The sequence below is a fragment of the Dermacentor silvarum genome, chromosome 9 (genome assembly GCF_013339745.2).
Source record: "Dermacentor silvarum isolate Dsil-2018 chromosome 9, BIME_Dsil_1.4, whole genome shotgun sequence".
Lineage (NCBI taxonomy): Eukaryota > Metazoa > Arthropoda > Arachnida > Ixodida > Ixodidae > Dermacentor > Dermacentor silvarum.
The window spans coordinates 50,784,771-50,806,535 of record NC_051162.1 but is presented as its reverse complement, the minus strand read 5'-3'; the positions used below and the strand labels follow the sequence as shown (position 1 = coordinate 50,806,535).

Genomic DNA, 21,765 nt, shown 5'->3' with positions numbered 1-21,765 from the left:
TTGTGTCGCTGTAATGGTTTGTTCAGAAATCTACAGTAAAGAGTTATGTTGAGGTGAAAAAAGTGTCAGGTAAGGTAATGGTTTGTACTTGTTAATAAACAAGTACACGTTAAAAAATTATGGGGTTTTACGTGCCAAAACCACGATCTGATTATGAGGCACGCCGTAGTGGGGGACTCCGGAAATTTAGACCACCTGGGGTTCTTTAACGTGCACCTAAATCTAAGTACACGGGTGTTTTCGCATTTAGCCCCCATCGAAATGCGGCCACCGCGGCCGAACAAGTACACGTTAGACAGGTTCTTCAGCACACCAATTCAAGCTTACATTAATAGTGAAGTCCTCCGATTTTAAGCAAGAGCACGTCATACATCTCGCTAGCGTTGTTTATTGGACCTTGTAATGGTACTTCAATACACCCGGTCTGTTGACAGAAGACCACTGGAATGTGTTGCTTGAGTGAGAGCTTGCCGCGCACCTGAAAAAGTAAACAAAAGCCAACAGTTTTTTTTTCACACATGCAATAAGATAACACATAGGCAAAAGCAGTTTAGCTGACATTCACACAGGTAAGAAAGCTTTAGCATTCAGAACATGCGATACTGAACAAAATTTATTAAAAATAAGTGGTTTCCTGCAATGCTTATGACTCCTAAGGAAACGTTCATTATAGTGTGGTAGAATAACCTGTCACATTAGCTGATCATTGAAACAAGTATTATTACAGTAAAAAAAGACATTATTTGAGTAATAACAATTACTAGTACTGAAGCAACATAAGTAACATGCATAAAATCTACTTTTAGAGAGCAGCATCAACAGGTCGAGCTAACTAAATTACTTGGAAACTGCTATTCTGCCAGCAAAACTAAAAATGGTGGTAGCATAGTGGCTTTGGCATTGCACTGCTAAGCCGAATGGCGCAGGATAAAATCCCATGCACAACGGCCACATTTTGATGGCAGCAAAGTGGAACAACACCCCCATAAGGTGCATTGGGCACATACCTCCGGTGTTCAAAGTTAATCCAGAGTTCCCCACTGCAGTGTCCCCCATAATCTTATTGTGCAGAAGGACTTGGTGTTAGGCAAGTTGCTGTTTTCTGAACGATATATTATAGCGCAAAGGCACAAATACACAGAAGATACACAGACACACGTCACAGGCGCTGCTAGCTACTTTATTTGAAGCACAGCAAGATACAGCATATGTACTCCTCACAACGCGCAGGCGCACCAGCCACTTCGGGCAGAGCACAGATGCTGTTATCAGGGCTTACACGATCATTTTGAAGATCTAAAGAAAGCAAGTTCCACATCATGAAAACAACATAGGTCAACTTTCACAAGGACTACTTTTTTTCTTTTATGTAAAATGCTTCCAACAGCTCACGTGCGGTTTTATCTTTAGTTCTGCCCAGGATCTTCCCATCATGAAATCTCGCACGACAAGGACCGGCTTTACAGTGTGCTGAAAGATGCGCATCTTTCGAAAGACACGTCTTTCGTCGTGTTGTTAGCATGCTCCATCATTCGATCATTGATGCAGCGGCCAGTTTGTCTTACATAGGACTTTCCACAAGACAGTGGGATTTCATAAACCCTTCTGGTAGCACATCGCCAGTAAGGTGTGACGTGTTGTACTTGGCAGCCTACCTTAGATCTGCCCATTATGTGGGGACACAGTTGGGCCAGCATATTGGGAACAGAGAACACTACAAAAGCGGGCACACTGGTGAATGAGGCCAGAGCTGGTGAGCCGAGTGGCCAAAGACTGCAAGTTGTACGGTATGTGCATAAGTTGAGCCACAATTTAAAGAAAGTGGCGAACAGGCATGGATGCCTGTATTGTTCTCTGTTCCCAATAGGCTGGCCCGAACGTGTCCCCGCATAATGGGCAGATCTAAGGTAAGCTGCCAAGTACAACATGTAACACCTTACGGGCAATGTAGTCCCGGTGTGGTTTATGAAATGCCACTGCCTTGTGGAAAGTCCTATGTAGGACAAACTGGCCGCTGCATCAATGATTGAATGAGGGAGCATGCTAAAAACATGACGACAGACTTGAATGCGCATCTATGAGCAAAAAAAGCCTGCCCTTGTCGTGCGAGATTTTATGATGTGAAGATCCCAGGCAGAAGTAAAGATAAAATTGCATGTGAGCTACTCATAGCGTTTTACATAAAAAAGTTGTGCTTGTGTAAGTCAAACCTCTGTTGTTTTGTATGACGCGGAACTTGCTTTCTTTAGATCTTCAAAATGATTGTGTTAGCACGGATAATCGTTCTCTGTTGTCTTCCCGAAGTGGCTAGTGCGCCTGTGCGTTCGGAAGAGTATATATACAGTATCCTGTTGTGATTCGAATAAAATTATTAGCAGCACCTGTGACATGTTTTCGTGTATCATCTGCGTATTTGTACCTTTGCCCTACAATATGTAAGTTCAGCAATCATATTCTGGTTTTGACAAATAAATCCCAAAAATTTTATTCAAAGCAAATAGTATTGCATAAGGCCAAATGCTTATATAGAATCACCTGACAGCAGCAACGTTTAACAACATGTAATACTTTCTAAAACAAGAAACTTTCAGATGGTTTGAGCAAAAATCTACTTATGCCAAAATTATTGCCATTAATTTTATATGCCCATTTCGCCTTACTTTCTTTTTAACCAAAATTATATATGCAGTGCAGGTGCTCCCCACACCTAAAGAAATTGTCACGGTTCCTTAAAGTGCATGGTTTTGTTTCAAATGACAGCACAAGTATGCTTTGCGATTGTTAGCCAATGAAATGATTGTCAAACTTCTTGAAATCACGGACTCCTGGACATGATAACTAGTCACATTGGGCACCCTTTCATCAGTTTCTGTCCACAAAATCAAGGAAGTAAAGACATTACCCTGAGTCTGCAACTGTTAATGCGTTCTGTTTGGTAGTGATAATTATATGGTCATTGACCCAAGCCAAGCCAAGCCAAAAAAGCTCCCTTTCTGGAGCCGAGACACGTTCCTGGATTACACCATGGGCTCGTGGGCCCTTCTCCTGCTTCAGAAAGAGCTTACTACTGGCACGTTACACGATGCAGCTTACTTTCATCAGTGTTGGGTGAAGTGCCAGTGTTGAAGTTGTCTTTTGCGCAGAATGGCAGTTTCAGGTTTAGTGGGCTTGTAGGAAGACAAGCTCAAGATAACTTCCTGGTTTGAACAGGCTGTTTTGGTTATAATACATCAAGCTTTCTTGTGACTGCCCGCACAGGTGGTCCATTAGTCTCGCTGTGAAGTTGACATTCAGCTGTATGTCCCAGAAGACCCGAATAATGGTCTGCTCTAGTTCACACGCTCTTGATTTTCTGTCAGCACTCTTGAACTCTTGCTGCCAGTAATTTCTTCCCAGCTGGCCGAATTATCTCGAGGCCCCACGCTGACACTACCAATGCTTTCAAGTGTAGACTTTTCAAGATAAGGTTCTTTGCAGGAAAGGTGGCACTTACAGATTTCTATTCTGGACGCGAGTGAGACGAACCAGTAAGTCTTGGTAACAATGTTTTGTACATAAGTTCTGTAGAAAGTATTATCAAGGGTTCGACGAAAATTCATTTAGCCAGGTAGCGACTATAAAGTTGTGGTGAATGACCAAGTGCTTATCATCGTGTTAGTGACGATATAATTTTTCGTAAAACGTTTAACTCCAACAGGACTACACACAAGATGTAACCAAGACTTGCCGGTTCATTTCACTAAGGTCGTGAATAGCCGCCTGTAAGTGCCACCTTTCTCTAAACCACACTTGCAAAGCCAGGAGTCTTATCCTGAAAAGTCTTAGTCTGGAAAGTAGTGTCAATGTGGGGCCTCAAGATAATTCAGCAAGCCGAGAAGAAATTGCTAACAGTACAAGTAAAAGTATGCCAACAGAAAATGAAGGGCTTGCAAGCCGATGTATTCTTCGCAAAGTGTCAACTACAGGGTCATTGTTCACGAGTTCCCGGATGCGTAACTCCATGCCAACTTCATGCCGACGCTAAGGAAACACCAGGACAGGCAGTTGCAAGAAAAGAAATTTAGTGCTCTAAGAAAAATTCGGCCACTCAAACCATAAAAGTAATGTTTAACTTGTCTTCTTACACCTACACTGAAGCTAAACATGCTGTTTTGGGCAAGGGAACAAACATCAACACTGGTGCCTTGCCTGACTGTATGAGTCATCCGCGCCGTGAATGGTGCCGTCAGTGCACTTCCGAAAATATGGCCCACACCTGCACTGTCAGTGTGCTGTACAAATTGCAGAAGCACATCCCACAAGCTTGCCTGCCTAGCAAAGAAGCTGTGTGGAGCTCCAAAACCCATAGAACCAACGAACGCAAACCCAAACCTCGTCCTTTCAACTCTCGCTTCATATTGCTGTGCAAGCAGTAAAATTGGATGGTGTTAGTAGTGTTCTGTCCTGTCACCTCCTTGCCTTTCCTATGATTTTTGTGCTAAATAAGGCTTTTTCTTGGTGAAAGAGTGCTAGTTTAAGGCATAAACCAGCTCCATGGCAGTTTGCAATTAAGGAGTGTAAACATTTGCTGAAAGTAGGTCCAAGAAGAATATTTCAAAAAGAGCACTTAAAAAAAACACACACGTGTATCTATCACCAAAGCAAACCCTTGTGTGTTCTATCTTAACATATTTCTCAAAACTCAAGCTCAAAACTGATATCCAGGTGCAAGGTCTCCATATCATATTACCTTGTCAATGATGAAGCAAAGCACGCTGGTGCCTGGATGTTGTGGGACCAACTCAGGTGTCGAGATCAGCACTGATCAGCAACACAGCACAGTCTGCTTACACTTTCTCTGCAGGCCCAGCCATACCTGCATTAATACAATTGGGCTTAGTGTCACGTGAGTATAATATAAAAAGTGACATCGTGAACTAATCAATCCTTGTTCGGTATACATATAAAAATGTAGATATTCTCCATATAGCAAGCTTCACCTTCAATAACAAATCCTGCACTATAAGAAAAATATGATGCATGAGCCATCTACGCAAGAAAATTAATTGAAGATCCCTTTTTTTGCCTCCCCCCTCCTCCTTGTGTATAGGTGGCAGTCAGGTTAAGTAAAGTAGGCCAGACAGCCACATAGTGTAAGCAAAGGTGGTCACTTGGTGGGCCAATTATGATACCATAGCACGACATGCATTCTGCAGGCACTGCAATGTTAAAGCACCCATAAGCCTAGCAGCATTACCCTATAGGGCTAACCAATAAGTGTCCCCAGCAGCACAACTCGGCATGTCTACCAGGAGGCCTCCATTACACTTTGACAACTATCCTCCTACGGCTTGAGCCAAATTTTTGTCAACAGAAGACAAGCTTTAAGCATCTGCACAAGGGCACTTTAAACAGTACCAGAATAGCTTCCTACCTAATCCGACCTTTAAAATAACATTGGTAAGTTCAGTACCATGTGTAGAACCAATCAAATTGTTCTGCAATCAAGTAAGCATCCCCTTTTCATACACGCAAATATCAGCAAAAGTACTACTGCCATATGGGCATTTTGTAGACAAAACACCAAGCGCAAGAGCTGAAGCTTGGGCAAGTTGGTAACAGTTCATTTTGATCGTGTTCATGGCACACACATGCCAAAAGAATAAGCGACAGGCAGACAGTGAAAAAGAACTATCCTTTTTCACACTCTGTGTGTCGCTTAGTGCCTTGGAATGTGTGAGCCGTGAATGCCACCATCTGCCTGTCCCTTATCTCCTTAGAAAGTGTGCACTGTGAATAGCATGGAAAGGAACATAAGAGACCAGATAATGCTCCAATAGATAAAAGAAAACATGCTCTCTGATGCAACACGTCTTTAAGCAACTTAATTTTCAACCAACATTCTAAGCCTGCCGCGCTTAAAAAACTCACTTAAGTTGCTGTGTAAGACAACAGCTTGCTTTTACAAAAAAATAGAGTTAAACTTATTTTTTTATTTTTGAAGACTGGTGCTTCAGTACTGTGAAAAGGTGGTATTATTGAAAACCAGCTTAATTTTTTTGTAATAAAAAAGCCTACAGTCAGCTACAGAGATCAGGCTTGATATAAATCTGCCAGTCAACACGGTAAATCAATATTTCCATGACTGTTCAGGTAAAAAGAATCGCTGACAAATTCCCAACACATTATGCATGTTTGGAGAAGACAGTGCTTTTTTTACTGCAAGCATTTAACAGAGCCCCAGTGAATACAGTATGATATAACTTATTGCAGGACGTTTCAAACAGATCCTCTTTATGGCTTCTTAGGGACTTGGGTAATGAGGTGTAAGTGCAGTGACATCTCTGAGCACCTCAAAGACAATACTGGTGATTACATGGCAACACAACTGCTGACATGCAAGATACCTTTCGGGCAGTGTTGTCTCATGCCACATCAATCAGACAAAACTTTAAAGGGACACTTAAGGGAAAAATAATTTATTGAGCTGCATTATTGAATTACTCTTTCGCAAACCCAGAAAAACTGCAGTTATCCAAAAGTAGAGGCTTGATAAGCTAGAAAATACACAAGAACGATATACAGGTGGTGAAACCACAATAAAGTTCCCACGCCAGCTGGCTGTCTGCTAAGGCCTAGTTAATTTGCTTTTGGCAAAAATTGACTATATTGCATTCTAAAAGAGGCAAGAACTGAACTTGGCAATTTTGGAGCTAGTGTACTGAACCGCAACAGCCAAAATATATGAAAATACTCTGGAATGCATGATGTCCTCCAACGGACGATGTTTCGCCGCAAAATTTGGCAGGAAATGCCACTTTAACCTTCATTTTATTTTTGCAATAAATAACCTCTCATCACAAAACTAACACAAAAAGCAAGAATATATAATGCGTCTAAACTGTCTCCAAACAAAAAATGTGTCCGGAGTCATTTTGTACACATTCAAACCACTTATTTTTGGCCTTGCTTAAAGTGCCTTCGTACGTCATGCAACATGAAACTGAAAAACAGGATTCACTGTAAAGGGAGAAATGAATGAGGCTCGCCTAGCGTGACGTATCTGCACAGGCTTAAGAGAAAAGTGACTTCATGGTCTAAATGAAAAAATAAAAATAAAATCACACTTTGGGTGGGTCTCACGTTATAGTACTACTCAAAATCTTGACAAGTGTCTGTACTTATCAGTCTGTACTTATCCCAAAAGCTTGGTAATGACATACGCCCCTTTTGCACTAATGGTGTCTGCGCCAAAGAGGACTGGACTGGACAAACTTTATTTGGGTCCTGCAGGACGCGCTTAGGGCGTAGTGGGCGTCTCCCACGTAGGGACCGACAGGGAATACCTGGCGGCCGCTTCGTGGGCCTGCTGGACGGCCTATTGCTGGTCGGCGAGAAGCGAGCTTCTGAGGGACTTGTCCCACTTGTCCGAGGTAGAGTCGGGATGAGCGTTTCTACACTCCCAGAGCATGTGTGTGAGTGTCGCCGTGTATCCGCACGAGGGGCACATGTCGCTGGGGTACGCGTCAGGATAGAGAACGTGGAGTTTGGCGGGGTTTGGGTACGTGTCTGTTTGTAATAAGCGTAGGGTTAGCGCTTGCGGTCTGTGAAGTTTGGTGTGTGGGGGCGGAAAGATGCGGCGTCCAAGGTAGAAGTGTTTGGTGATTTCATCATACGTAATGGGTGCATCCCGGTTGGTCTCTATCTCGGCAAGGTGAGGTTGCCCTGGGACCGCGCGGTCAGTAAGCGCACGCGCTGCGTCGTGGGCGATCTCGTTGAGGTTTGTCGGGGCACCCGGCCCCGTCCGAGATGGGCGGGGAACCAGATGACTGCGTGGTGCTTCAGGGAACTCTGATCCACGCTGCGAAGGATGCGTAACGCTTGGTCCGAGACGACACCGCGTTCGAAGGCTTTGATGGCCGGTCTGGAGTCGCTGTAGATGACATTGCGTCTGGTGTCGAGCATAGCTAGGGCTATAGCTACTTGCTCCGCTATTTCGGGCTCTCGAGTGAGGATCGTGGCGGAGTTGAGGATCCGCTGCGAGGATGAGACCGCGACCGAGGCGAAGGCTCGGTTGTTGCGATAGGCAGCGGCGTCCACGAACGAGACATCGTCCGTTTTCATGACTATGCGCCTGAGAAGGGCGGTCGTCGCACGAGGCGCCTGCGTCGGTTTAGGTCGGGATGCATATTTCGCGGAATGGGAGCGATCGTGATAAGGTCTCGAATCTCGCGGGGGACCGGCGTCAAATTTGGGGGATCCCCGGTCATCGAGGAGAAAAAGCCGAGCTCGCGCAGAATGTGGCGGCCCGCCTTGGTGGTCGTGAGTCGGATCATCTGCGTTCGCTCCTGAGCCTCGGCGATCTCTTCCAGCGTGTTGTGCACGCCCAGCTCGAGGAGTTTATACGTGGAAGTGGTGATAGGGAGGCCGAGGGCTCGTTTCACAATCTTTCGAATAAGGGCGTTGAGTTTGTCGCGCTCCGCACGTAGTCAATTGTGTATGGCGGCGACATAGGTAAAGTGGCAGAGAACAAACGCATGTACAAGACGCAGTAGGTTGTCTTCTTTCAGGCCGTGGTGCCGGTTGGCCACTCTACGTACGAGTCGTATTGCATTTTCAGTCTTAGTCATCAGTGTCTGCACCGTTAGGGTGTTGGTTCCGCGGGACTCGATGATCATACCCAGAACCTTGACGGAGTCTACACTTGGAACTATACGACCGTCTCTTATGCGGAGTGTGATGTTGCGTTCGGCCGGAGGTTTCCACCCTTTGGGCTTGGCGCCACGGCGTTTGGGCAAGTACAGCAACAGCTCCGACTTGGGGGGGGATCACTTGAGACCGGTGTGTTCAAGGTAGGACTCGGCAGTTTCAATGGCCTCCTGCAGGGCGGATTCGATGAAGCCATCCGACCCCGCGGAGCGCCAGATCGTTATGTCGTCCAGCATAGATGGTGTGGTTTAGCCCGTCGATCCTCGAGAGTCGTTCGGAGAGCCCTATCATCACTAGGTTGAAGAGCGTCGGCGAGAGGACGGACCCCTGGGGAGTTCCCCGCTGTCCGAGCTCGACTTCTTCCGACACCAGGTCTCCTGCGCGAAGGACGGCCCTGCGCCGGGTCAGGAAGGAGCGGATAAAGTCGTAGAACCGACGCCCGAGTCCGAGGTCTGCGATCGCCTTCAGGGTGGACGAGTGGGCGATCGTATCGAATGCCTTTTCTAAATCGAGGCCGAGTATGGCATGGATATCCCGAGTGTTTCCTCCGTTGAGAATTTGATGTTTTAGGGGTAACATGGCATCTTGAGTAGATAGCCCAGGTCGAAAGCGGATCATGTCGTGCGGGAAGCAGTCGTGGTCCTCGAGATAGCGACCGACCCTGTTGAGGACGACGTGCTCCGCCACCTTGCCCACGCACGGACGTGAGCGAGATGGGCCGGAGGTGATCTAAGCTAGGCGTTTTTCCCGGTTTGGGAATAAGGATCGTGTGGGCGAGTTTCCAGGCGTTGGGTAGCTCGCCCTTCTTCCACGCTTCGTTGATAGTATCGGTGAGGTAATTGACGGAGGGCTCATCCAAGTTGCGTAGGAGCTTGTTGGGGATGCCATCGGGGCCAGGGGTGGAGCGGCCATTGAGTTCGTGGAGAGCTCGGCGCACCTCTTCGATGCAAAATTCGGCGTCTAAGTGGGTGTTGTCGGTACCAGTGTATTCGGGGTGAGGAATCGACGGGTCCGCGGGAAGCGGTAGATATTTCTGCACGAGGCTCTTGGCGACGTCTTCGGGTGGTGCGGTCCCTTTGGCCTGATGGAGTATCTTCGCGAGAGAATGGCGCTGATTGGTGCGGGTGTTGGTGTTGGTGTCGTCGAGCAGGTGTTTGAGAAGGTTCCATGTTTTGCCATTACGGACCTGCCCGTCAATCGAGTTACAAACTTCGTCCCACTGCTGTTTGGAAAGGGTGCTGCAGTGATCCGCTATGCTCTTCTTTAGCTCGGATATGCGTTTGCGTAACCTCCGATTGAGGCGCTGGCCCTTCCATCGGGCCAGTAGGGATTGTTTGGCCTCGAGCAGGTGGGCTAGGCGACTGTCCATCCTCTCGGTGGGCAGGTCTGTACAGATGGTTTTGGTGGCCTTGCCGACGTCGACCTTAAGCTGGTCCGTCCACGTCTCGAGACTTGGCGTGGCGTAGGGAGGGGGTCGTTCTGCGCGAGTCTTACGGAAGAGGTCCCAGTCCACCCACGTGTACGTCTTGGTCTTCCTGCTGACTGTGGGGAAGTGTACGGCCAATACGAAATGGTCGCTACCGAGATCTACCGCGAGGTTCGACCAACGGGCGTCGGCGATATTCTTGACGAAGCAGAGATCCGGGGTGGTGTCTCTTTGCGTGGACGTGTCTGTGCGGGTGGGGAAAGCCTTGTCCGTAATGAGGGTAAGATTCATGTCGTTCGCGTTCTGCCAAAGCTCGGTACGCTTGGGGTTGTCGTACGCGTAGCCCCAGGTGCGATGCGCGGCGTTAAAGTCGCCCGCGCTCACTATCGGGTTGGAACTGGCGATGCGAATGGCTTTCTGGAACAGGCGTTTGAACCGTCACTTGTGGTGACTGGGGCTGCTGTATACATTGAGTATGTAAACGCTTTGTCGGGATGCGTTGCCAGGGAGAAGCTCTACCATGACATGTTCGATTTCGGGCATGTCGAGGTCGTGCACAAGGCAGGTGGTCTTATTAGTGACCAGCGTGGCGGTACCGCGTCCTCCCGAAGGGCCGGGTAACCACTGGTATCCGAAGAACGTGGTGGTTGGCACTGCAGTTTCTTGTAACAGGACGACGTGGGGTTTGGCTTCGTGGCTGCGTAGGTATTGCTGTAGGGAGGCTTTCTTCCGGGCGAAGCTCCTACAGTTCCATTGCCAGATGCGCATCTCGTCATTTGGCCTGGCCATCTTGAAGCATTTGGGTGTCGGTGCGGGCGTCCGATAAGAGAGCCACGTGAGGGGGTGGACTGGGTGTAGGCATGCATTGCGAGACCGGCTTAGCTGCGGCGACAGCGGGGGCAACGACATGATCGAGATAGTTTTCTACTTTGCCCAACCGATCACCGTGGGCCGCGAGGGTGGACTGTACGAGGGCCATGCTCTCGCCGAGGAAGCGGAGGCTTGTCTTAATCGACGACAGCACGCTCTTAATGTCATCTAATTCGGGCTTTAAAGCTGGATGTTCGCGAACGACCGCGCGTTTCTTGGGTGCGCTCTCGCCATCGTCGTTGGCGGCGTCGACAGGTTCTAGCGGCGACGGGGTGTCTGCATTGGCGGTGTTGTCAGTGGCGGGTGTAGCGGCGCGCACGCTCCTGTCATTTTTCAGTTCAGCAATGGTGGCCGTGAGTTTATGTATCATTTCTTTCATCATTGCGTTTTCCCTCTTGAGGAATGCTATCTCGGATGTAGAGTTTGTAACATGCTCTGGGAGTGATCCCGACCCTACCTGTGATGTAGCGTTTCCTCTTCCTCGGGCGATGTCCGCCCAAGTGAGGGTGCCTCGCTTATTTTTGCTGGCGTTGCCTGCCGATGATGGCACCGGAGGGCTCGCCGATCGTTGATGGGGGGCGCCGGTTGTGTCAGGGCGGGGCCCGGAACAGGAGCCCGAGCGGGATCCGTGACGGGAGCCGGAAGGGGATCTGGAATAGCCCCTTGATGCAGATCTAGTGGGGGCCCCGCGTGGCGCACCACGGGAACATACCCGATGACGGCTCCGGGACCTCGATCCACGCCTTGAGCGGCTCCCGGAACGGTCGCCGGATCGGGACCTGGATCGGTTGACAACGGACCGACCACCGTCGTAGGCGGCTGCGTTGGACGCTGTAGCACAGTCGTCGTCGTCTTGCGTCAAGCGTGCTCAATCCCATCGTCGTCTTCGCACCACATAGGGAATGTGATAGCGTTCTTTACATGCCTTGTCGGCAGTGAGGTGAGCTCCGCTGCAAAGCTTACATTTTGGAGTACACTGGTGATCCCAATCGGGGTGCGGGGCACCGCAGCCTCGGCAGATAACGTATGTGGGGTTGGGGCAAACGTCCGCGCGATGGCCGAGCCGGCCGCAGGCATAGCATATATCGATCTACCTGCGGTACAGCGTACATTTCAGCAGTACCGACCCGTATGGCACGAAATTAGGCACGTGGTGGCCATCGAAGGCCACGATTACTGCAGTGGTATTGCCGATGCGCTTGGCGGCCAGTGCTAGTGGATTTCTGTCGTTGACAATCTTTGCATCGATGTCCGCCGAACCGTCTTGCACGGGGATCCCCCGGCTGACGCCTTTACACGTAGAGTACGGTGCCGCTTCGTAGGCACTAACTTCATAGGTCTTGTCAGCGATAGCAGATTTGTTTTACGCGCACGTAGCGGTTAGCGTTTTCTCTTTTCGGCGTGCTTGCCACTAAGATGTTTTGTTTGTTGTTGGGGCAAAGCGTGTCCGCGTGTTGTTCCACAGGGCTGAGACCGGCCGAGGTGGCAATGGCGTCGGCGACTACCGTTGGGCCAACCCTATCGATATTAAGTCCCCTTCTGGGTCTGATGATGATGCGGATATCGTCCTTTGGCAGCTGCGGCATTCTGCTCGCTCGGATGATGTTGTTTTTAGCGTTTTCTCTACCGCGGGGCATATGCTCTCCGCGTTTCAAAGTGCCATATGGCGGTGTAGATTTGGCGCCTACATTTTGAGCTACTGCTCGGCGAGACGTGGCGATTTGCCAGCCTTGATCTGGCGTGATGTCCTCCGGGTCAATGTCCACCCCCGACACTTGGTAATCCATTGTTAAGCGTGAAAATACGTGGAAGGGAGCACCGTGCCAGCTGCGGCGCCGCGCTAGCGAGCGAGCGCCACGTCGGAGTGAAGATTGCCCTCGTAAGGGCTAGCGAGGCGGCGGCCGAGCGACGATCGAAAAGGCGTTGAAAAACGTGAGAAAAAGCACTCACTCCGTCCAAAAGGGTCCACAGAGTCCTTGTGTCTTCAGAAAGCCATGGAGCACAAATGTAACGTTGAAACCGCAGAAAAGCGTCGCGAAAACGTTGAGTAAAGCGGGAGCCGATGTGAACGCGTCCGCACACTCTGGCGATCGCAGCGCCCCCTCTGTGCCAAAGGGGCTAAGGCTAAATTTTAGGTAGCGACACACATTTTAACAGTGAAATTCAAGTGCATTATTACTTTTGTCTGCCACTTTTAATAACATGCAATGGGCGATATAGCACATTATGATCTAATTATTGTAGGTCAGCATGGCCTGAGCACGGCGTGCCTAAACACTTTTGTTAGGTGAGAAAGTATTGTTTCTGGTACTCTTTCAGGAAGCAGCCTATGCCTTATTCAGAACAAAAACCTTGTTTCCCTGAGAATGTCAGACAATCGCATATTTCAAATTGACCATTTACAGCAGTAAGTACAGCAGTACAGCAGTAAGCAGTACAGCATGGTTTTGAGGGTCCCACTAATTATTGAAACGCACATCATCCAATTTCAGCAGTCAACATCATAACTAAGCTTGTAGAAGTGCATATTAGCAAGTTGAGAGAATAATAAGGAGAAGGTGAGAGAGATGGTCCCAACTATAAGAGAAGCAATAGCAGAGTTCAAGCTCTCTCCCATGTCAAATGCGGAAGGGCAAAGCATACCCAGCTTTCGGTTACACTCTCAACTGCGACCACTGCACCAGGCTGACTAACATGCGTAACCAGCAGTTTGTGATACCACATTATCAAACCTGCAATTTATGGGACATCAGAGATCAGCTTCAAGCTTGATGCTACGCTGCTCTAGGGATGTATTATGAACTGACTACATTTAAATGTTATGCTTCATGGTTTGTTGCAAGCTTCAGGAATTTACTTATTCAGTTATAAACATACCTCATAGGCTCCAGCTGGAGTACTGCATAAGGTGGTAGGTAGCACATTGTGAGCCAAATAAAGAACATACAATAAAACAAGTAAAAGAAAGAAATAAATACTCTTTCACACTGTGGTTTTTTATTTGGCAGCTAGCTTATAAAAGTGAGCAGAGACGTGTTCATGCTGGTAGTGGTTTAGAAGAATAAATAATAGGTTAAATAGAAAATTCAAACACTTTCAAGCCACCTTTCGTGGTTTTTTCTTTCAACGTCCCTTTGGGAATGGGAATCAATGAACAGCCCCCCCCCCCCCCAAAAAAAAGAGAAAAAAAGTGTAATACATGTTGTTTGACTACTTAAGGAAATAAATCTAGGAACATAGAATCTGTGCAGACATGTATGTAAGGAATTAAGTGCAGTAATATATTTATTTATTTATTTATTTACATACTCTCAAGGCCCGAGGGCATTACAGAGAGGAGTGGTGAGTACATATGAAGTCGTTGGCAATCTTTTTGAAATTAATGGTGTCACTAATAGCCGCGATGGAGGCGGGAAGGTGGTTCCAGTCGGCGGCAGTGCGTAGTATAAATGAGTAAAAGTAATAGTTGTATTTGCATCGTGGTATCCCCACCTTCATTTGGTGATCGTTGCGAGGTGAGATATAGGATGGGGGAAGGAACAACTCATCTTTAAGAACAGGGTTAGTGTAGTAGATTTTATGAAAGAGGCACAAGCGCATAAACTTACGACGTAATGCGAGGTCTGGCAAACCAATCGTCAGCTTCATTGATGATACGCTTGCGTGGCGCGCATAATTTGATAAGATGAAACGGGCGGCCCTGTTCTGAAGCGATTCTAGAAGATTTGTTAGATTAGCTTGACCAGGGTCCCAAATGGAGCAGGCATATTCGAGCTTGGGACGTACCAATGCTTTATAAAGTTGTGATTTAACGTGAACAGTTGCACTCGAAAAATTACGACGTATGAAACCGAGCATGCGGTTAGCGTTATTAAATATGTATTGAATATGCACGTTCCACGAGAGATTACTAGTGATATGTATGCCGAGATATTTGTAAATTTCTACAGAGGCTAATGGTGTGTTATTGAGGGTATAGTTCAAAGAAACAGGGAAACAAGAAGTCCGTGAGACACGCATGCTTTTACATTTATTAATATTAAGGGTCATTAAAGAATCGGAACACCAAGAAGATATGGCTGTAAGGTCAGATTGTAGGGCAGCATGATCAGAGGCGTTAGTGATGACGCGGTAAACTGCGCAGTCATCGGCGAAAAGTTTTATAGAAGTAACAAACATGGGAAGGTCGTTAATGAATATTAGGAAGAGTAGTTGACCCAGAACAGACCCCTGAGGCACTCCAGACTGCACAAAAGCAATGGAAGAGTCATGACCGTTAGCAGATACATATTGAAAGCGATTAGAAAGGAAACATTCAATCCAGCGCAAGATATGAGTATCGAGATTAAGATTACGTAACTTATGGAAAAGCAGTTTGCGAGACATTGAGTCAAAAGCCTTCGCGAAGTCCAAGAATATACAATCTATTGTTAATCCCTTGTCAACAGCACTCAATAAATCATTAGTAAAAACCAAGAGCTGGGTGTCACATGAAAAATATTTTCTAAAACCATGCTGACAGCTAGTAAAAAACGAGTTTGATTCCAGAAAATCGATAAGATGCGAGTAAATGACATGCTCCATGAGCTTACAGGGTACGCTGGTTAATGATATGGGCCTATAATTAAATGGAGAGTCAGTGGGATCTGATTTGTGGAGTGGAACCACCTTCCCTCCTTTCCAATCATTGGGCAAGGTGGAAGATTCTAGTGACTGAGCAAAAATGTGCGATAGTATTAACGAAGAATACGTCACCGTGTTTTTAAGAAATTTGGAATTGATATGATCAATTCCTGCACAAGAAAATATTTTTAGCTTCGTAATCAAACCAGCAATACCAACAGCATCAAAAGAGACAGGGTTTATGGGAATGTAATCAGCAAACGAGATGTCAGGATAAACATCGGGCGATGTAGCAGAAAAAAATGACATGAATACATTGTTTAATGCTTCGCAGCAGTCATGCGGGGGTATATGGACACCATTTTCATCACACAATTCAATCGAAGATGACTTCTTGTCACTGACTATATTCCAGAATTTCCGCGGGTTATCAGAAAGAATTGAAGGCAGAGTAACTTGGTAAAATTCGCTCTTAGAAAGTGCGATAGCTTGCTTGTATTCGTCGTCAGCAGTGACATAGGCGGGCCAATGCTCTGCTCTATTGGCTGTCTTGGTGCGCCGAAAAAGTCTCTTCTTTTTATTTAGCAGACGTTTAAGACGTGCGTTGAACCATGGTGCATGCGAGTTAGAAGTGATACGTATAATTTGAATGAAGCGCTGAATGAGTTACAGTACTTCCTGTTTAAACAGGCACCAATTTTCTTCAACGGTTCTTGAGTGGAAGTTCGGAAAATAGTCAGTGATGAACATTTCTAAAGCTAGGTTAATAGAATGAAAGTCAGCATTTTTATAATCGCGAATTTGTTTAGACGATTTAACAGATGGAACAGAAGCACGTAAGTCAAACTGCATTATACAATGATCACTTAGACCTGGCAAGTAAGATATAGCGGAAATAAGATGTGGTGCTGTCGTGAGGATTAAATCTAAAATGTTAGCAGAAAGTGTTGTGCACCGAGTCGGTTTAAGGGCGAGCTGCGTTAAGTTAGTCTAAACAAATATTGATGAAAGATGAGCACTCGGACGAACTATTGATAACTGAGGGAAAATGATTACACCAATTAATAGTAGGGTAGTTGAAGTCACCTAGGATCAATAACGGATACGACGGAAATCTTATGGCCAGATTACTGAGTGCATCATGAAAGTCTGAACAAAATGCGTTAGATGAAGTGGGTGACCGGTAACACACACAAAAGATGAAGTCCCTGTGCCCTGCGCGTATATGCGCGCATACTAATTCAAGAGGCGGCGAAAGTGCTATATTGCTACTGATGATTCCGTCACCGACGGCTATCAGTACACCGCCACCGGTGCGCGGTTCACGATCGCATCGAAAGAATTTGTAGCTGCTGTGACATGCCAATATTTCGCTGTCAGTAATTTTACTCGAAAGCCATGTCTCGGTTAGCACCACAATATCGGCTTCACATGTATCGATAACTGCGGACAGCTGATCGCGCTTATTGCATACACTGCGTATGTTCGAATACAGGACGGAGACCGGTTTTTCCTTAGTAGCATGGGGTGGCTATAACTGTAGCACACGGGAATTGCTAGGACTGGCAGTGGATATGTTAGTACGGTTGGCAGTTCTGCCATTAGAAGGATCCATTTCACGTACTTGGCGGGTAATATGACAGTAAACATAGCACTTCCTGTTAATATACTGCTTGTTGAAACGGAGCGTCAATTGTTGGCCGCTAGCCCTACCAAATTCAAGTAGCTTTTTACGCGACTGACGCGTAGCCACGCAAAAATCTTCACCGACCGAGACGCTCGATTGTCGCAATTTGGTGCGTTGAGAAATTATGTTTTCCCTTAGTTTGGACGAAGCGAATTTAACAATAATGGGTCGCGGTCGTTTCGCATTGTAATGGCCTAACCTATGAGCACGAGAGATACCGTCGTCAGGGAAACTAAGGCTTAAAGCTCTAGAAAGGACATCGCGCACCTGCTCTTCAGATTGTGTCCATGTTTCAGATGGGTTGTCTGCGAGGCCATAGAAAATAAGATTGTCCCGACGCGATCTGTCCTCGAGCTCATCTAAACGCGAGCTCAAAGCAGCAGCGTGGTCGTTGACGGCGTCGTTTACAATCCAGTTGCTCTTGGTTATTTTTAACGAGTGTAAGCATATCGATCAGCTCAGTATGACGAGCATCCGACTTATCTGATAGAGCAGTAATTGCGGCCAGGACGTCGCAATTCTGGTCGTCCTGAGGACCGGGGTTTAATTCTGCGTCCCCAGACAAAAGAAGTAACTTTACTACACATACACATTCACTGGCAATGTCAAACAAAACAAGTGGGCCGGGGAAGAGCAGCAAAGAACGATTGCTAGAATGTCTAGCGTGCAAAGGCGGGTATCTACTAACCTGCACAACGTAGCAGAAAGAATGGTAAGGCGACAGCATGTTTGCCGCTCCACCCTGGCCACTGAAGGAAGATGAGGATCTCCAGGCTTTTATATGTGTGGCAGAAGCCGTTGTCGTCGATGATGATGCCCTCTCGTGAATCCCACGGAAAGCTGGCAGCGGTGGATTTCGATACAAAGAGTTGCCGTCGACAGGATCCATCATGAACAAGGTCGATGACGTAGGCGTGACGGCAGTTGTCCCACCGGGAGGCAGCCACGTGGAAAGAAGAGCCATAATCTGCACAACGTAGCAGAAAGAATGGTAAGGCGACAGCATGTTTGCCGCTCCACCCTGGCCACTGAAGGAAGATGAGGATTTCCAGGCTTTTATATGTGTGGCAGAAGCCGTTGTCGTCGATGATGATGCCCTCTCGTGAATCCCACGGAAAGCTGGCAGCGGTGGATTTCGATACAAAGAGTTGCCGTCGACAGGATCCATCATGAACAAGATCGATGATGTAGGCGTGACGACAGTTGTCCCACCGGGAGGCAGCCACGTGGAAAGAAGAGACATAATCTCCACAACGTAGCAGAAAGAATGGTAAGGCGACAGCATGTTTGCCGCTCCACCCTGGCCACTCAATGCAATAACTTGCAATGCCCTTCTGCTCTCGTCGGGCAACTCATAACAAGACATAAAAGGATATGTGTGCCTCAAAACACAGTTCCTAAAAAAGTATGTCACTATACAGTCAGTAAGTAGCATATCATGCATATCTACTCAAGCCCCCAATTATACTTGACTCAGAGGAGGCTACTTTGGTATATTGATTAAACTGAAGGTAGGCGATATTTTAAAATATACAGTTCAAGTAGTACTTGAATATTATGTCGAAACTAGAAATTATGAATATGGCATCTAAAGCAAAAGAGTTGTACGTTATGCCAAACCTGCCAGCCTGTGAACTTTATATTTTGCAAAAATCCTAGACACAATGCTGTGTTGGAAAGTCAGCATGTATTTTCTTAAAGTTTTCTCTCAGCGCCTACATTGTTCAATAGAGACACATTATTAACCATTAACTTGGAACAGCAGAAACTGACAACATTGTTTTTAGACCAGTGTGCTTTTTTCAGTGCTTTTGCTCTTGCCGATTTAGCCGGCTTTACGAACTTATCTCAATAAGTTCGTCTAATACGGGTGTCATACAGTGCACTTTTCATTGCGATCAAGCCCAATCCGGATCGAATTTCTCACTTGTGATTGGCTCTTTTGTGCAAGCTGCGCAAGGAAGCCAATTGCAGTAGCTAATTTTGATCTGAATCGGGCTTGGTAGGAAGTGCCCCTCTGGTATACTCGTTAGGGATTTTGCATTGCTAAGAAAGCAGCACAAGTGTCATCACAATTTATTGTTTTACATGCAATTTTGCAATCTCATACCACCCCATTTTTCAAGCTTCTTACAACATATTCCCCAATAGAATTTCATTCTCATAACTCAATGCAACAATAGTAAAATTTTAGAACGATTCCAAATTCGTAAATCTCACCAAAAGATTCAGGACCGATGGCACGTACGAATTATACCAACAGAACCTAGAACTCATAAGTGGCAGTGACTGTTTTGTACACACCTTGTCAAAGCAAGCAGATCAGATTCCTTGTTGGGCTGCTCAGACTGCATTTTGCCACATGCTCCCATGTGGTGCAGAAATGCCTCCGTCTCACGAAATCGTGACATCCCTAAACAATAAGAAATGTTCAGTTTATAGCAATCACTGCTGAAACTGCAAACTTTTGATTTAACAACACCGTGTTAAATTGTGAAAAGACCTCAGCCAGCTACATGGTTGTGCAAATATCTCATTCTGACATCACAGGCAGCTATTTAACCTGTCAAATGCACGAAGACATACAGAACACTCAACACAAGAAACACAGGTTGTCTTGACAATATATAAGCAGAAAAATTTGTATACAAGCTAAAATGTGCTCATCAGTCAGACAGAGCAATCCGGTGCCGTCTCGCGCAGATGTTAGCTGTGAAGACAACACGTCAACGTACTTCTAGAAATATATATGCCATTTCTTGCTGAGAAATTACGTACAGAAGCAGTGACATTCGCGGCATCAATTTTTGTGCCCGTTCAGACTAAACGATACTCGGTGCTAGTGTATTTCATAACAGAAAGCAATCAAACAATATATGAAGCTCTTGGCAACATCCTATACTTGTTTGAGGGTAATTTTCATAAAACGTTTTGCTAAATGTGTACTACGGCATTAATAACAAACATTAGGAAATGACTTTTATAATTTTTGTCGCTGTACTAATCATCTTGTGCTCCGCCTAACAAGGCACACTACACGAACTATAAAAATGCGCCAAGCGCCGCACTTACCTTTCGAGACATACTCCGGCAAACGCTCCTTCGTGTCAGGTCCGGCGGCATCGACTGCACGAACTGTCCTTCCGGCATAAACACTGTTAAATTGCGGATGAACGTATTAGTACAATTTCCAACACATTCTTCCGTGCACTGTGAAGTTTGAACCACTGCGAGATCGGCGAGAGTACCAGATGCTGCTAATGAGCCGGGAACAAAGAGCGCGAATGGACCGAACTACGATGACCAACAACGCCGCACCGCACGAAAGATACAGCTAGCTAGCAGCGTTGCACAGGCCTAGGGGCTTAGCGATCGCTGATGCGCACAAAAAAGAGCACATTATCTCTCGGCAAAGCGTAAATATGATTAAATTACCACATCGACCGTCCGCAAGGAAAATATTCATGCAGCGCTCACATACCGACAGCCCAACGTTTCTAGACTGGTAACATTTTGACAGCCGAACACGGGAAAATGTTGTCATTTCGTCAAGATAGAGGCACCGGAAGCTTTGCAAGAGCCGGATAAACGTCATGGCGGCCATATTTTTTACATCGTCGTCTACCGTTTTGTCGTCTCAGGCAACGTTGGTCTCTGGCTCCTCGGCACGGTGCTCCACGGTAATCGCGACCGCATGGATGGAGGCGGCTGGTATTCACATGTTATGCGAGTGATGCGGCGTCTTTCAACAACGTTTCTTTCAACATCGAGGACAGCAACCTGCGGAGCATCCGTATCAACCGGTCAGGGCCGTTAAATCACAGCATATCGTGGTTTGGTTTGTGAATGTTTGTGAATTCAACAAGGTGTCCATGTTTTAATGCGGCGTTATCGACGACGCATTTCGTGTCGAGTGGCGTCGTCGACGCACTTTGTTCTGGCTTGTGTGCCGTTTTGCGGATGTGTATAGTTCATGAAGAGTGCCGTCTGTGCATCGGACGCTGCTGCCACGCCGGCTCGATTTGCGTTCTAGCCAACGCGCGAGAACGTCCGCACTGTCTGTCGCGAGTGCTTTCGGACACTGCTTCTGTTCTCTCTGTGTGTGTGTGTGTGTGTGTGTGTGTGTGAGAGTGTGTGTGTGTGTGTGTGTGTGTGTGTGTGTGTGTGCGTGTGCGCGTGCGTGCGTGCGTGCGTGCGTGTGTCTGATATGCGTCGTTATTGTGTCAGCGATTTGCAAAAGTGTTTTTTAATTTGTTTCCGGCGTGCGCGAACGCCAGGATATGCTGCATGTTCGTCGTTTAACGACCCTGCTTGAATGTAGGGACATTGACATTTTGGTTGCTTCGAGCTCAGCTTTTAACGAATCGCAAAGTGTTGCCTTGCTCTGAACTATCACTGCACGCACTACTTAGTTATTTCTCCGTTAATTTCAAATTCAGTTTAGTGCAGTATATACACAGATAATGCTCCG

The 21,765-nt window shown here is 46.7% G+C and overlaps 1 long non-coding RNA gene across 1 annotated transcript; it reads right to left on the bottom strand.

The window, feature by feature from the left end:
* Positions 1-396: 396 nt before the first annotated feature.
* Positions 397-19,698, bottom strand: LOC125940017 (uncharacterized). Its single transcript, XR_007463243.1, has 3 exons — positions 19,599-19,698; positions 4,730-4,855; positions 397-478 (listed from the first exon to the last, which is right to left on the bottom strand). It is a non-coding gene; the product is annotated as an uncharacterized LOC125940017 (long non-coding RNA).
* Positions 19,699-21,765: the final 2,067 nt, after the last annotated feature.